Genomic DNA, 16,728 nt, shown 5'->3' with positions numbered 1-16,728 from the left:
ACAGAAAAATGATTTTTGGCGCCATTTGGAAAATCAAGATTGCTGTTTCCGGTTGAGAAAAATTCTACATAAGTTAACCAATATGTTTGCGGAATGGGGTAAACGAGTAGATGTTGAAACTCGGTATTTGGCGCAGCTTTGAAATTTTCAAGATGGCGACTTTCTACTAAGCAAAACACTCTATAACGCTATCAATATGGGTGTTTTAAGAATGGAGTTGACTAGTAGATGACGAAAATCACAGTGTGGTGCCATATTGAGATACAAGATGGCGACTTCCTGTCAAGCAAAATTTTCCATAACTCTATCAATATAAATATTTTTGGAATGGGGTTTGACAAGTCGGATATCGCTGGCTAGCGCCATTTCAAATTTCAAGATGGCGATTTGCGAAATGAGGTTAACGGGGAGATGACGGAAATCGATGTTTGACGTCGCTTTTGATGCCAAATTCAGCCAAAATAACACGGGGGAATCGTTTTTCTTCAGGTAGCTAATGTTTTTCCGGACACTCGTACACGGTTAAGAGTCTAGGTTGAAATGAAAATATCATTTTTCAGTTCACAGGTACACATTGCTTGCCAAACCAGATATTTCTTCGTGAACTTCAATAGTATTATTCGTTTAAAGACAACTCCTACATTTCCAACTTTGAACTATTTTAAACAGTTTTGTAATCACGACGACCAAGTAGTTGGACGCCGTTTCGGTAACTGATTTTTAGGACTGCAAGTCCTACAAAATGGGTTTTTTTTAATAGCATAATTTAAAAAAAATTGTTTCAGTCGACTCAATGTCTTAACTTTATACATTGGCGAAGATGTCTCTATATTTGCGACTGTGAAAACATTTATATGAGTCGTTCGGGTTTCGCGCGATAGTCAATTTGCGAGTTCGTTGGTATGTTTATAAATCGCTTATGTGGATGTTAGTACGACCACGCGTGCGTTTCGGTTATTGCGTTGGAGATTGAACACTGCATGCAAGCATAACTATTTTTCTCATTTTCCTACATAAATTTTGAGTAGAGATGGTATCGTCTGTGGACAGTTTAAAAACATTTCTGATGCTAAAATTTACATGCTGAAACGAAACCGCGAACGTATAACGATTTAGGCACTCACTGCATCAGTGAAAGTTCAAGAAGTTTTCATATGAAATCTGACAAAACGCTGCTGACTGGTAAAACATACACTTGAAATCTATGTGACATATTTTGATGATTACATGGAGAATTCATAAAGAATTTTATATCAACTTGTCGGTATAAAATTAACTGAGAATCATACTTCCTTTCAGTAATAGTTTTAATATGAAAAGGTGGACTGATAATATCGGTGACAAAACAGCCAGCAGGAGGTAAGGCAACCTACTTATAGAGACCAAGTTTCGTGCTGTTTGATTTTTCACACTTTTACACTAATTGTATTGGAAAACAAAGTAGGAATCTATAGGTGTGTGAAGGTTCTTGACCTGTCTGAAGCAAATAATTAGTGTAAGTTCCTTTTCATTTCTCGAAGCAGAGCCCGAAATATTACCTATGAAACTAATAAGAAGATTGGATTGACTCGTCAGGTCTACATTTTTTGCAAACAACATCGGGTATGGCGCAACCGGATAGCGGATTGAAAAATGACTGGGTCATATCATTTTTTTCATTTTTAAATCCCAAATAAATCAGCCAAATTTGTAATTAAATTTGTAATTATTCAGATTTTTGCTGACAATTTTTTCTTGTTCGTATTTTTAAAAGCAGTCCCTATTCTGACAATAGCATCACAGCAACGCCCGGTATGCATGCAGGAGCGGATCCAGAAAAAAATTTCGGAGGGGGTCCGAAATTTCGATTTTGAAATGTTTGTTGTACAATATGTAATATGCAATACCCTCATTTAATTAAAATCAGTTTTAGTGGTTGAATCTGGTTTGGAATGATTTTTTTAATTTAGAACGAATTTAAAATAGAAACTATTAAAAAAATTAAAAAATTTCGGGATGGGGGGGGGGAGTGGTCCGGATCTCCAGGACCCTCCCCCTGGATCCGCCACTGTATGCATGGTATGTATGAAATTCGTTGAACGAACGTACAACTTTACTTTACTTCCGAGGCGAAGTCGCCGTCATGTATGGTTTGCTCTTTTTGACTGTTAGATGTGGAGGTGAGCAAAACTTATTCGGCTTATTCTTCACAGCAAGAATAGTTGGTGCTCATGGATTCTTTGTTTTTAGCAGGAGAAGCAAAATTCTACACTTAACAAAACCGTTCACAAACACGGAAACAAACCAAATGTACAGCTATAAGTGAGCGGTCTGAACAGTGATGAGCATTATACTTTGCCAGAATATTTCACTCTCTGGTGAATGTGATCAAAATTGAGCGATTTTCCCCCGTGAAGTATTACAGAAGTAATAAAAGGAGATAAAAGTGTTCCAACATTTTTTCGAGCAATCGCTTTGGTTTGAAATTCTAATTTGTTTCAGAACATATTCATGTTTCTCTTGAAGTTTATCCCCAGGTCAGGATATCGCGAATCATTTACAGTTTTATGAACCAAGTCACATTGTCGCGTTACTCCGAGTTAAAATTCTGATAGTAATTAAACATGAACATTACATGAACAGACACATTACTGCACATGTCACATTCGAACGTGAGCTCAAGAATAAAATATCATGACAACGTGCATATAAATTGTGAAAAACGCGACTGAGATCCTGAAATCATGAACACAAATCACTCTACATGTGACTAAAATATTACGACAACGTGAACAGAAATTACGGAAATTGTGAGTGAGATTCTGAAATCATGAACATAAGACACACTACTCTGCCAGAAAAATTTAACACGAAACTCGTGAATAAAATATCACGAAAAGGTGAATATAAATTTCGAATATTGTGACTAAAACTTTGAAATCATGAACATATATCGACTAAGCTCCTGGAATTATGACCATTGTTTTAGTTGATAATATCAATATGTAGTATATATTCTACAAACCAATGTATCCCCAAAGCATGAACAAGAATGATAACAAAAACAAAACATGTCCAGGGAACAACCATAGTAACCTAACCAAAAATTGCAATGTAACGCCATATACATTTTTGCGCGAAATAGTTTTTTTTAAACAGACATAGTTTCATGAATACGAGGATTATTATCCATAATTTCACGAACTTGGTCACGATTTTCGTAAATCGCTCAGTTCACGAAATTGTTATTTTTTGTTCATGAATTTATGAACGGATTTTTTTGTGCGGAAAACCTTGCGTAGAGGCTGCTAAGGAAATTCCATCAGTTAAGACAAAGATCGGTGCACAGCCGCAGTATGCTAAACAACAAATTAACAGACATAACAATTTTTCGCCTGCTTTAACGGTCATTTTAAATATACTTTTGGTCTGGAGCCGCATTTGAGATTATGGCGACACTGATATATGCGCAAGCATACGGGGGATAGAACACTGGTGAAAAATAAGCCTTTTGCAAATGAGTGGTTGGGACCGTGTATAAAAGGTGTAGCTATAGTCTTCTAGTAAAATTGGCCGATCGATATTTTTTGAAGAAATTTCCTCATAGTGTTATGTCTGTTAGGTTGTGGTTAAACCGACTGCAGACCGCCCATCAGCAAACACTAACCCAACAACGATCGGGCCCAATACCGCTAAACATTTTATTTCCTTGGCCTGATATAAGGCAAATACGCTAACAGGCTATCGTCACAAGAAAAACATACAAATACAAATACTAAAGCAACTGTTATTGGCAACAGCGAAGTAGCAACAATTGCCTCCAAGCTAACAACCAACACCACCAAAAAACAATCAGATACCGACCGGGTGGCCAACCCTGCGGATTTTCCCGTAGATCTACAGATTTATGTCCTTTTGTACGGATCTACGGATTAATGTGAGGAATCTACGGAATTTTCATAACTTCTTCAGAAGTCTACGGAAGTTTAGTAGAAATAATACGTATTCGTAATTCGAACACGTTTAATAATTGTTGCACTTGCTTCAATTGAAGCGGAATCATTGGATGAATTTCAGCTGGAATACGCCAGAGTTCTGAATAATATTCATCTGGATTTTTTACTTCACATTTAAATTAAACAGTTCGAAGATACTTGTTAATTTGGAGTACAAACCAACGCCATACCCTAGAATATACGATGTTTAGTTTCACGAAGCAGAAGGGGGAATGCCGTTGCGATCTGTTTTGTGCCAATATTATCTTTTGGTTAAAATGTGGATATTTTCAAAAACGTTCACCAAATACTATCGAATCCTAAAGCTTAACTTTATTGAATTTCTGAGCAACATATTACCTATTATCGATGGACTCAATAGATTTTGCTAATCGGATAAGTCTAAAATATTGTTGACAAAGAATGTGAAACAAATTTTGGGGTATTTCCAAAAAATCTTCAAATTGATCTAGAATGTTCAGTGCCAATAAATGTAAAAAACTGACAACAGTGTTGGATTTTCAATAAAGCACTTTTTACAAGGATATGAACCAATACGATGAAGTAATGGCTTTCGATTTCATAAATTGCTTCTTAGAACACAACCCCGGATTTCTGGATCAATTTTAGACTTTTCAACTCCGTTGATATGCAGGGTATTACGCGCAACGTGCCGTCGGAAAGCTACCTAAACTAAACTTCATTGAATTTCTGAGCAAAATAATGTTCTTATCCATAACCCGGGTTAACCATCTTTCGACCACAATTCGTATCGGCCGATTGAAATGCTATTCTATTACGCCTAGACAATTTGGATAAGGCAAACGGCTTGTTATTGTAAACTCATTTTACATTTTGCCATGGCAAAGGGACGAACGATTGTCTTGCCATGTTTTGAACATAAATTCAACTGACATGCGCTCTAAAAGCAAATGGCAAATTTACTTTTATCCAATATGTAGCAAGTATTGTTTTCTCGGAACATCTTCATTGTTATGGACTTATACCAATTCTAAACAACTATTCGTAGAATAGTAGCGTGGCGATACGGCGACTTCTCAGATCATCTACATGGGTTTTCCATCAGACTCTTGTTTAAACCCCGTCTCTTTACCATTCCTTCGTGTAAAGCATTGATTAATACCTTGCCAGCTCATTCACGCCATAATAAATTGCAGATGATGGTGTGGTTGCTGTCACAGAACTACCGATTTGCAAAAATCGTTGCATCTACAAAAATCTTTACAATTAAGCTGTAAATCCGGGCATCGAGTTCACGAAGAAGAAAATCGAAAGAAGTTTTCAAGGAAGTGTGATCCAGCTTAACTTCAGCTTATACCAGTGAATAGAAAGATTGCTAAAATTTTCGCATTCATGTACTTGAAGGCTGATTCAACTTTAAAAATTGAAGGGGATACCTTTGGTATCGAAATACTAAATGTCAACAAAGGATTTATTTTTCTTCGCACTTGAATTTGATCTTGGTAGGTAAACTTACAAAAGGTTGTATTGAATAACGATACTCTCAGTAATTAAGAATGAGAACTACTGTTTCCGTTATACCGCGAATCATTATCAACTTGGAACAAATACAGTTCGCGTATTGCCCAAGGTTTCCTTTCCATTTGTGGGATATCTCTTCTCACTTTGCGTAAACTTTGCGTTTGTGGCAAGGATTTCCGAGACATCGAGCATATTGTTTGGACGTGGATAAAATGTCATAGTCCCAAGTGCCGCTCAGAAAATTCGTTACGTTTTCGAGGTAGATCCTTATTCATGATATCTTGGTAAGCCGGAAGCTGTCGTTTATGTCGTTGATCTAATATTTTTTTAAAATCATAAGTAAGCAACTTTTACATAATGTGGGACTCATATTTTCGATTTCTCGCATATACCAGTCATCGAGTTTATGCAGCACAGCTCAGTACTTTTCGTATTCAGTGTGGATTAACAACGGTGTAAATCATAGCAATGCTAGCATGCTTCTCTCTTTGTCCGATACACTGATCTCTCCGCTCATCGGCCCAGTATAAATCAGAGTCAGTGTTCGTTCTTTTGTATGTAAAGAATAATCTAAAATCTAAAAACGACGTGACGCGACGATAACACAAAGAATAGTAACTTAACTCATCAACAGAAGAGCTTTTCCATAACTATGTTGTTTCATTAACTGATAATTCCATTCAAAAAAGAAAACAAATTCTTAGTCCAAAAAAATAAAAATTATTTTCTGATGTAAAAAGGCAAAATTTTAAGTGAAGTTTCCGAAAAAACGTTCCAAATCTTCAACGCAACACGAGAAAGTGAAATTAAATCCAAGGTATCGAATCGGTACAGCAATGAGGATCAAATATAAAAACTCAATATCCAAATCTACGGATCTGACACCATGCAAAAGTGACCACACCGAAGACCGATTTACAACAGCGACCCAAGCCAAGCACAAGAAACATGTACCGCAAGAAACATTGACGTGAATGAAAACGCGAGAGAACGCGGACCAACTGACCCCCAAGTTGCGGCGGATAGCGCAGCTGTTTCACCGCCAATGAAGAGAATCTCAACACGCGGCAGCAAGCTGCGCTTACAGCACCTTGAAACTTAATTTTTTTTGACGTTTTGTAAAAATCATAAAGGATCTGCGTTTCAGTTAAGCTAACGCATTGAGCTGTGTCAAATAAACAAAAAGTAAAAAATCTCAATATAAGAGAGGCGAACAGAAATTTGGCGTATTATACTTCAAATTCATCTTGGCTAGACTTTACCTAGAGAGCTGAATGTGAAAAAATAGTACCCATTATTCACCTTGTATTGTGCCTTTCAACAGATCTTTCAACATGTAGAATGATGTCAAACTCGGCCCATTCAAAGTCGCATTTAAAAAGCGCGTTAACAATTGCGGTGCAGACATAAAACGAAGGCCACCAGAACAGAATAGAAGCAAAGCACCGTCATTAACGCCCGAGTCGTTTGCGGCATGTAAATCCAGGTACTAGCTGTCCACAAAATTCAACTGCTTAAACATACACATTGGATAGCTGCTATTTACGCCTTCTTTCGTGCTAAATTACCGCCGCCGGCAGTGTCAGTTTGAACTGCCGCAGTTAGGGAAGGGCAGGGTAAAGATCATTGTGCCGGTTCTCATCGGAGTGTCACCTGCCTTAGACGGGGTGGTTTCATTCTTGGTGGTGACACAGTGGGTGATCGCGGGGTTTTAATATGTTAATTATGAGTTAAGCAAACACTAAAAAGTGTTAATGTGGTTGGCAAATACAAACACAGTCTGATCATTACGGAATGAAGACGGTAGCACTTTCTTGTGTGCATTACAAATGAGGTACTCGGAAGCGATGATCTTCTGTATAAATTCAGTAAAACCATAATGAGTTTCATTCAGAATTTTGGTTTGGTTTCAGCAAAAATTTCGACTCAGATTTAAATTGGAATATTTTGTAACTAATTTAGGAGTGAAGCTTCATTATACGGATTTGACACTTTGCAGCTGCTATTACGGATTTTTATAAATTTGTCTGCCCATTTTTGCATTACAGCGACTACACATTTATGTGACATCTATTTATCTCTCTATCTATCTATATAAAAGTCAATGTTTGTATGTATGTGATTTATGGACTCCCAAACGGCCTAACCGATTGCCGTAAAAAACTATACATAGTAGGCATTTGTTATGAAGCGTGTTTGGTTGGGGCTTATCTGCCCGCCAGATGGCGCTTCGGAACAAATATTGTGTTCCTCATATTTCGTTGAAAGTAGCAGCAATGCGCGATGGGTATTAGCTAGTACTGTATATATTCATACTATATGGAAGACATAATCCCGAGAATTGATGAACTGACAAGAGGGTGGAAATTGATTTGATCGATTCCCAGACATCAATTAACCCTTGTGTGATTTTCTAAGAATCGCGTGACTCTTCCGATCAAGTAGTTTAAGTAGCTAAGAAGACTGCGTTAATCATCAATTTTTTTTAGATTAAAAGAAACAATCAATTAGTTTATGACCGGTTTACGGGTAAATTAATTGTGATTTTCCAATCGTTGGAGTTTAGGTTCGTCGAGTGGCTAGTTGATATCACCTTGGGTTAGTCAAGGTCAGTTATTGAATAGATTGCGTATTTTCATTTTTATAAACCTCCAATTCAGCTTTGGCTTCTATCCTATACGGTTTTAGTAGCTGCCAAAAATATATATCACAACTCTGTTTCGTACGTCTTTCCGTTTGCTTTCTAAATGCGCTAGCCGGATTGTTGAAACGATCATATAGCAATGTACCATGTATACTATACCAATGGACCACTCGTTGGCAAGGTTGATCGGAGATTTGGTTGCCTCACTTGAGGTTAGTGCCGAGCGCAAAAAAAAGAACTATAACCACTATTCCATGGTATTAAATGCGCAGATTGGAGAAAAAATTGAAGGTGAAACTGTGTTTCACCGCGCATCAACAACAGACGAAAGGCCATCGGATGAGAGTTCAATGCAACGTCAATTTGCAACGAGCTGAGAGCAGTTTTTTGACAGTCGGACTATTTGTATGTATATCGTATAGTCTTAGCATAGGTTTATTAGAGTTGTTTTTAACTATTATGAAAATATTTGCCGAGAGTGAAAGCCGCGTAGAATTATGGTGCTTGCATAGAAAAATAACTTTGTCTTAATGGTTTGTTTTGCTTTACCGCGGTAAATCAATAACCGCGTAAGCGAAAGAGCAACAACATAAATTGTGATTGCCGCGGGTTGCTTTGCTACCTTAAGGCTCAAGTTACCTCAAGGCTTGGTAGTGTGCGTAAGAAAAATTGTGCTCAGCTTTGCCACCAGATTATCCATTTAAACCTTTTCAAAACTCTAAAAGAAGAATATCAGTCGATTTATTAGATCATCACGATTCAATTCATGCAAAATACCTGCCGGAAAAGCCATCGGCTTAGCTGAATGGTGCTTTTGAAAATGTGGCTGTGGTTTTTTCATTGCGCTGTTGTGTTGCGTACCCCAGCACGGTGTGGTAGTGTGACAAAAAATCACAGCCACTTTTTCAAAAGCACCATTTGGCGAAACCGATAGTTTTTCCAGCAGCTATTTTGTATGATTTGAATCGTTGTGATCTGATAAATCGGGTGATATTCTTCTTTTAGCGTTTTGAAAAGGTTTAAATGTATAATCCGGTGGCAAAGCTGAACACAATTTTTCCTACCCATACTACCCAGCGTTCAAAACTAACACATGCTCAAAAAAGGTAACTTGAACCTTAAAGAGAAAAGTTTTTCTATTGTTGAACGCTGTCTGAGATCACTTCTGGGGTGAAAAGCAAAAGTGAAACTGGATACCTATTTGAAATTCAACCACAGTAGACAGTGCTCATCTAAAAAAAACTACAATGCAGTTGATATTAGTTATTCATAGCAAGCGAAGCCTGGGAGATTATCAGAACGTAACGAAGTCACTGTACTTAGTTTTTCGATTAGCTTGTAAACGACCGGGGGTGGAGCACAGTGTGTAATGACATTCGACAGCGGATACCTGCGTGCATCACGGTCTCATGCATAACGTCTCTCACGTAATAAATAAACACCCTTGTTGATTGTCGCAATTGTAGCAACTAAAATAGGTATTCGTGGGTCGAAACGTCATCGTCTGGCTAGTTCATTGACCTCAAGTTGCATCATAATCAGTGTATAACCTGTCAACCAAAAGTAGCCGGATCGAAGCAGGCATCGAGTAGTGGTGGAAGTGATGATTTTTCGCAATTTCCTCTTCTTCACTCAGCAACTCAACGTGAAAAGCAGGTTCATTTCGTGACGAACGATCCGGTCAGTTAGAAACTTTGCCCGAACGAGAACGAGACGCTATGAGACAAATAAGAAGGTACAGATTACTCAATTTCTAATGATTATGAACTCGAAAATTTCCCTATGAATAATTCATGTTTAAATTTGATAATTATTTATTTATTTTATTTCAAAACTGCACTTAAAATATTAAGATTCGATGGAATTCTTACTTGGATTTATTTTTATTATTTGGATAAAAAAGACTGTAATATTTTATTTTAATATTAACAATTTGTGTAAGGGGAAACCCTTCTAACCTTTCCAAAACCTAACACATCCATAAATCAAGCAGAAAAGCCGACTGGAATATCGGAACGGATGAAACAGTCGATTCCGAGTCGGAATTAGTTGCTTCATTTTCGCCGGAATTTTGGTAGAATCAGTTGGATTTCTCGCTTAAATTCCAAATGGTTTGACTGAGTTGGATTAGTCATTTGGATCTGAACTATTCGTTGATTGAGCTTTCCGTTCACGGCAATTGGGTCTGTTCAAATTTTCTGACACCGCTTTCACTATTTTGAAATCCGAGAAACAGAAATTACTTCTGCTCGAAAAAGTTTGAATGAAAAAAGCATCTGATTCAATTGTATTTATGCTGGATGCTATACAAAAATCATTCCCAAATATGTTCTATTTAGCGATGAATTAGTTTAAATCAACAATGCAATCAGTTAAATTTAAGTTGTTTGTGCCTAAAACGGTAGTGTAACATCAAATGAGTGTGTGTATAGGCTGACACAAACGTTACAAGCTGAGACAAGCTTTTCAAGCTTTAACCCAGGAAAGTTTTTCAAGTTTTGTGCCGAGCTAGAAACGTTCGTATCCAGACTGAGGCTGACAGCATTAAAGTAATAGGCCTAGTTTATTAGATTAACAAAAAATCAGTTCGCTCAAATACCAATTACACGAAACCAAAAAATCAACTACTATTTCGGTTGAAATTGTGATGAACCGGTTTTCCGTGCACGGATAACCGATTCATTACAATTTTAACTTAAAAATAGTTGATTTTTTGATTTCGTCTAGTTAGTATTTGAGCGAAATGATTTTTTTTCTTGAAAACAAGAATCTAGTGCTGTTGTTTTAATGCTGACAGCATCAGTCTGGATACGAACGTTTCTGCCTCGGCATGGAACTTGAAAAACTAACCATACCATAAAGCTTGAAAAATTTGTCTCAGTTTGTTTGTTTGGCCACAAACGCATTTGACGTTACACACTACCGTTTTAGACACAAAAAACTGTAATTCAGACCAGTTGATTAAAACTAGTTCATCGTTTAATACAACATATTTCGAAAAATGAAGACTAATTTCGATTGACGTTTTGTTTCACCGATTAACGGTTGAACGTATGGATTTTAATTGTTGAAATACTCTGGAGGTCAGTAGCAAAGATATCAATAAGGGGAAAGATACTCAGCTTCGATATTTTTCATACATCGTACTGGAGACATCTCTTTATTGCCATAGAGAAACAACCCACCATCTGTTGAGTGGGTTGTTTCTCTATGGTTTTAACAAAGATTCGCTCCTTTGGCCATCTACATTTCTAGTCAGCAACACGAGTGCGCCGTGGTGAGTAAAAATCTAATTGGTGTAGTCTCAAAATAGTGTGTCAAGTTTCGCTGAAGTTGGATATCATTCTACTTATTGAAATCTTTGAATCAGGTCAGTGAATTTCTGTTGTTTGTGTTTTTGCTCAGGTGGTTGGGTCCAGGCTAAAACGTGTGTTTTCATCATTTCCTGAGCGGATGGAAAGGAGAAGGAGGTTTGGGGAAGTAGAATTGGAAGGGTGGGAAAAATAACAATACAAAACAAAACAAAAAACAAACAGCAGGTAAGTTAATCTCACAAGTAGTTCAATTCGCCTGCGAGTAAGCCTAAAGTTCTTTACTACATTGGATAAGAAACCTTAACATGGTGTCGTCTATGTAAGGACGACCGAAAACTCGAATTCCCTCCATCAGAAAACTTTCAGTGTAACACTGACTTGCGTTTGTTGTTGTCTTTCCATATAACCAGACAACACACTCTCGAGAGGGAATCTTCACATGGAATGTCCTGTAAGGAAAACTACCAGTGCAAAGCCGTAGCAATCCTGTTTTGCGTGAGGGGGCAAATTTTTTTTATTAAACTTAACGTATATTTAAAGCAAGGGACTGGAAGAAAAATTATTTTTAATATTTAGAACCACAGTACTCAAGACGTCTTGGTGTTTAATGTGGATGAAGTAATTGCGCAATGTCGCGACACGGATCCAATGTCACGCCCCAGGATCCCGAAGCTGAAGTATTCTTTTAAGTTGACCTGTGAACTTCAGGTCATGAATGGTAACGTTCTCCCAATTCACCTGGAGAACTTACTACAGTGGCAACCGTAAGATGTTTACGATACCGACTTACACCTAGAACCCGTTTTAATATTACCGGGAAAAGTAACTACCTACAAGGTAGCGGAGATTGGAGAGTCGGATCTCGAACAACTCTGCCGCTATCATTTCACATACTGAGCTTCGCATGCTGGGAGCTTGCCAGCTGACGAAAAAACACAACACACTAATTCAGTAATGGAGTGTTTTATCGAAACGGCTAAGGCGTTACACTTCTATGACCAAATCATCCACAAGAAGCCCAATTTCAGCGAAGGTCTACCGGATATCAGCGATGTTATAGCTTTGAATCAGTATTTGGGAGGTCCCCGTACAATATCGCGAAGGACAACAGTGGCTTAGGCGCGTGGAGAAATGACCAGGCGAAGAAATCGACGAGATGTCAGCTGTCTCCGTCGAAACCAATGATGTATGCGAGGGTATACAGTATCTTAGAAATTGGGCGTTACGCGAACCCCGTTTATCGCCGGATTTCATCACCCGTGGTACCACAATTCTCATCCCCAAGGACATACCAATTACCTGTCTAACAAGTCTGCACAAGATCATGAGCACCTTCATCACTACATACAGCCCACTATGAGAAGAATAGCACCAGAAGGACCAGAGGAGCAGAAGGGATGAAATTAACGGGTCCGTTGAAGGCTAGGTAAAATCATTGGCGTTGGGCAAGGCAAATTAAAGTCGAAAGCTAATGCGACTCGGTTGACGATCCTTTGTAGGCCCGTAATGGCCCCGTGCATAATTAGTGCGTCGAAATGGCAATCGGAGCATGAGGTTGTCACGCGTTGTTCGAGGTGCAACATTTATGTTAATTTGTTCCAAGGTGGCTGAGCAATCCAGATGACCTCACAAAGTATCAGCATCAAACAAAGCCCTTGCTGTATTCCATCGAACAAGCAGGGGTTCCAAACTAATCAGCTGGCACCGGCTTTCGTAACTTGGCAGACGGACGAGATCTCTCTACGGCAAACTACGAAGCGCAAAACGTAAAAAGCGTCGTTGCACGGACTCAATTCTCTCAATACCGTTGTTATAGTTTGGGCTCCAAACTTCGCAGCAGTACTTCAGGATTGACCACGACAAAGAGCAGTACAGCGCTTTGAGACAATACATGTCAGTAAAATTTTTCGCTATCCTGAAGATGCATCCCAGCATTCGATATGCTTTGCTAACTGTATAGGAGACGTGCTGTTTAAACGCAAGTTGCGAGTCTCCTAGACACTCCTAGATCCTTCACCTGACTAACGCGTTCAATTTCAGTATCAGGTAGACAGTAGTTAAAACAAACCGGGTCTTTTTTTCGTGAGAACGATGTCACCTAGCACTTTTTTGGATTTACACACATACGGTCCGTGTTACACCAGTCAGCGAAGGTTTCATACTGTGGTTGGAGTAATCTGCAATCTTCAGTAGAGCTGATGAGAACAAACATCTTGAGATCGTCTGCGAAGGACAGGCGTGGAATCTTCAGAACTAGATGAACGTCGTTGAAGTAAAGCAGAAACATCAGCGGTCCCAAGTGACTTTCCTGGGGTACTCCTGACGTAGAAATAAATGTGGGTGCCTGGCAATCTCCAATGACAACCACTATTTCTCGACCTGAAAGGTAGGATCGAAACAACTGCAACAGACTACCGTTAATTCCAAATCTCTCCATTTTAGCGATTGTAATTTCATAGTTCACTTTGTCAAAAGTGGCAGATAAGTCTGTATAGATAACATCGGTTTGAGCGCGACGTTCCATACTCTCTGTTATGTATGATGTTAGGCAAAGCAGGTTAGTCGTTGTCGAACGGCCAGACATGAAGCCATGTTGATCGTCACTTAGGTACTGCTTGCAGTGAGTCTGAAGAGGTTCCCTAATCACTAACTCTCGAACAACTTCGAGACAGCACTCAATGAAGTAATTCCCCGGTAATTATTGACGTCTCGCTTATTACCCTTTTTATGGACTGGGAACATGGTCGCGGACTTCCAGCAGGATGGAAAGATGCCAATTAGGCAATCCACCACGACGTTTGATTGACAATTCAGCGAGTGGTTTTGTCAACAAGTTTGCTCCAGCGAACAGAAAAACCCGTCCGACGACCATACTTCGTTAGCCCGATACGTTTGATGTTGGATCAAATCGGCGATTTTGTCAGATATCGCATCCACCCGAGTTACGTCAGAAGAAATAATCATGTGATCAGAAATGCCTCATGGATTGACTAATGGCAATAGATGCTCTAAAGATGCGAAGAAGGGGAAGTGCTAAAACGTCGATGTGCCTTTTTTAAAGTACTGAAGGGAAACCATCGGGTCCCGGATTGAAAGACGATTTTAACCGAGAACAAGCTCTGGTAATCATCGTTTCATTGACATCAATAGCGCTTAGAGTTTGGCTCACAACCGGAACTTGACTAACAGCGAGTTCATTTTGATCAACTGTTAAGGCCTCATATGTGAACACATTCGCGAATTTCTCCGAAAAAATTCTGCACATATCTTGGGATGTGATAGCTGTGCGGCCGTTGAAAGTCATAGACGACGGCAGTCCGGATTCCTTGCGCTGATCACTCACATATTTCCAGAAACGTTTTGGGTGCAACTTGAGAATACGCTGAATATTTTGATGATATCGAAAGAAACAATCCTGGCTAGCTCGTTTATAAGCATGGTTGAGACTGACGTAAAAGTTTCTGAGTGGAATTGTGCGATACTTGGTCAACCTCCGCAGAGCAGCTCTCTTAATGGACTTCAGCCGTCGCATCGTGCTCGTTTGCCAAGGATGGCCAATTTGTTGATGATGAATTTAGGGACGTGCCTGTCAATAACATAACCCAAAACGTTGGAAAATGTTTGAACTGCCGTATCAACATCTTCGAGATCTAGAAAACTTAGCCAATCGAGAATGGAGAAGAGGTCTGCGATGTTGTTGGAGAAGTAGTGTGTAACCAACGGAACATTAGTATACCGATTACAAGAAGACATACAACTCCATATCGCACTCGCTCCTCATCAAGGTATTAAAGATGTATAAAGCTGATCCTGTAGTCTAAGGTTCCTACGGCAGGTGATGGAGAGAGGAACGACAAAACTGCTCAGCTCAGAAGTGGAAAAGACGTGTTGCGGTCTAGAATGCTTCGCATCTTGAGGGGGACCTTCCAAGACGATTCTTTTATCCCGCACAGTAGGACATCTCAATGACTATCAGATAAGGTATAGAGAAAGCTCACCGGAAGAGACGTCCCATACTTTCTACGTGGACGACATCAAGATCTATGCTGACTCGACAGAACGACTGGGTGTAGTCATCAAACTAGCCGAAAGAATCTGCTCCGCTACTATCAGGGCGATTGGTCGAGACTGGAGACTGCGAGATCGACGAAGGTGAGATGATTCGGGACACGATTCGAGGCGAATCATATCAGTATATCGGATTCCGGCAGCTCATCGGGATTCGCCACACCGACATCTGGCTTAAGCTCCGAAATAACGTTCCATTATATTACTTTTAGGTGAATAAACTAAACGATATACTCCTGGAGATGCGCAATCATAAGGGCAACAACTTCTCCGAACAATCTATACTTCTAAAGTTAAAGGGTTTAGACGCTATTAATTTTGAGCACGAAAACGACGTTTTAAAACACTGTGCAGAGTGGAAGTTGCTAGCTGTGCAAGGTGCCCATCCACACCAGTTGGAGCAGCCGTACATCGACAAGACTGCATCTAATTTTTGAACAATTTGTGTTCTCATTTGGCCCTTCATTGTGCAATTTGCTATATTATGACAGATCGTCTAGGCGCGGTGTTTCATGAAGCGCGGCCATTTGCGGCGATGAAATTTCGGGTCGATACTAATTAACACAGTATACAATATACAAATAGTCCTCTTGCTTTTTATTTAATTAATCTATAATTTCGCTCGGCGCAAAACGCGTGAGGGGGCAAAGCCCCCTCTTGCCCCTTAGGTTGCTACGGTTCTGTACCAGTGAGTGTAATATCGCTGGGAACAAGAATATCTTCACCCCATGTAACCAGTTGTGACCACAATCGTGTATGACTGGTAGCAAGATCAACATGATTACTGTTCCAAAGCCCAGTAACATACAGTCTTTATGCACATGATAGCGCTTCTTGTTTGAGGTGTATGTGTAATGGTTTGCTATTTAGAAGTGCCTCGAGAGCAGCAATCGGAGTTGTACTGAAAGCACCAGTCAACGCCTTGAGCGCCATTCTTTGCAGATGATTTAGCTTTGACTGGACTATCATCACCTCTCCCCTCTGTCGTGTAAATCCAATAGATGTATTTAGGTTTGAGACCCCAGGTCTTTCCAAAAGTTCGTCTGCACTGCCCGAAGGCCATGCACGCTTTCTTGACTCTGAACTCAATGTGAGCAGACCAATTCAGTTTGGAATCCAATATGACTCCAACGTATTGGACATGATCTGCACACAGTGGCTCAGAATCAAAGAACTGCAAGGGACGAACCTCGGTTGTTATTCGCTTCTTCGTGAAAAGAACCAT

General features: G+C 39.4%; 2 protein-coding genes across 3 annotated transcripts in view; one reads left to right on the top strand and one right to left on the bottom strand.

Moving 5' to 3' along the window:
- The window catches only part of LOC131685838 (long-chain fatty acid transport protein 4), a 75,209-nt gene that overhangs the window by 28,685 nt on the left and 29,796 nt on the right, over positions 1 to 16,728 (top strand). The window contains exon 1 of one of the 2 annotated variants that reach the window (XM_058969824.1): positions 9,246 to 9,856. The exons of the other annotated variant lie outside the window; for it this stretch is intronic. The gene's annotated coding sequence lies outside the window, so the exon portion shown is untranslated. Of the gene's footprint in view, positions 1 to 9,245; positions 9,857 to 16,728 lie in introns of those variants that run through there. 2 annotated transcript variants of the gene reach the window in all.
- LOC131685839 (uncharacterized) overlaps positions 1 to 16,728 on the bottom strand; it is a 36,572-nt gene that overhangs the window by 6,373 nt on the left and 13,471 nt on the right. The gene's annotated exons all lie outside the window — the stretch shown is intronic.

Source organism: Topomyia yanbarensis, chromosome 2 (genome assembly GCF_030247195.1).
Source record: "Topomyia yanbarensis strain Yona2022 chromosome 2, ASM3024719v1, whole genome shotgun sequence".
Taxonomy (NCBI): domain Eukaryota; kingdom Metazoa; phylum Arthropoda; class Insecta; order Diptera; family Culicidae; genus Topomyia; species Topomyia yanbarensis.
Note: the sequence above shows the minus strand (reverse complement) of the source record. Positions and strands in the feature narration are given on the sequence as shown.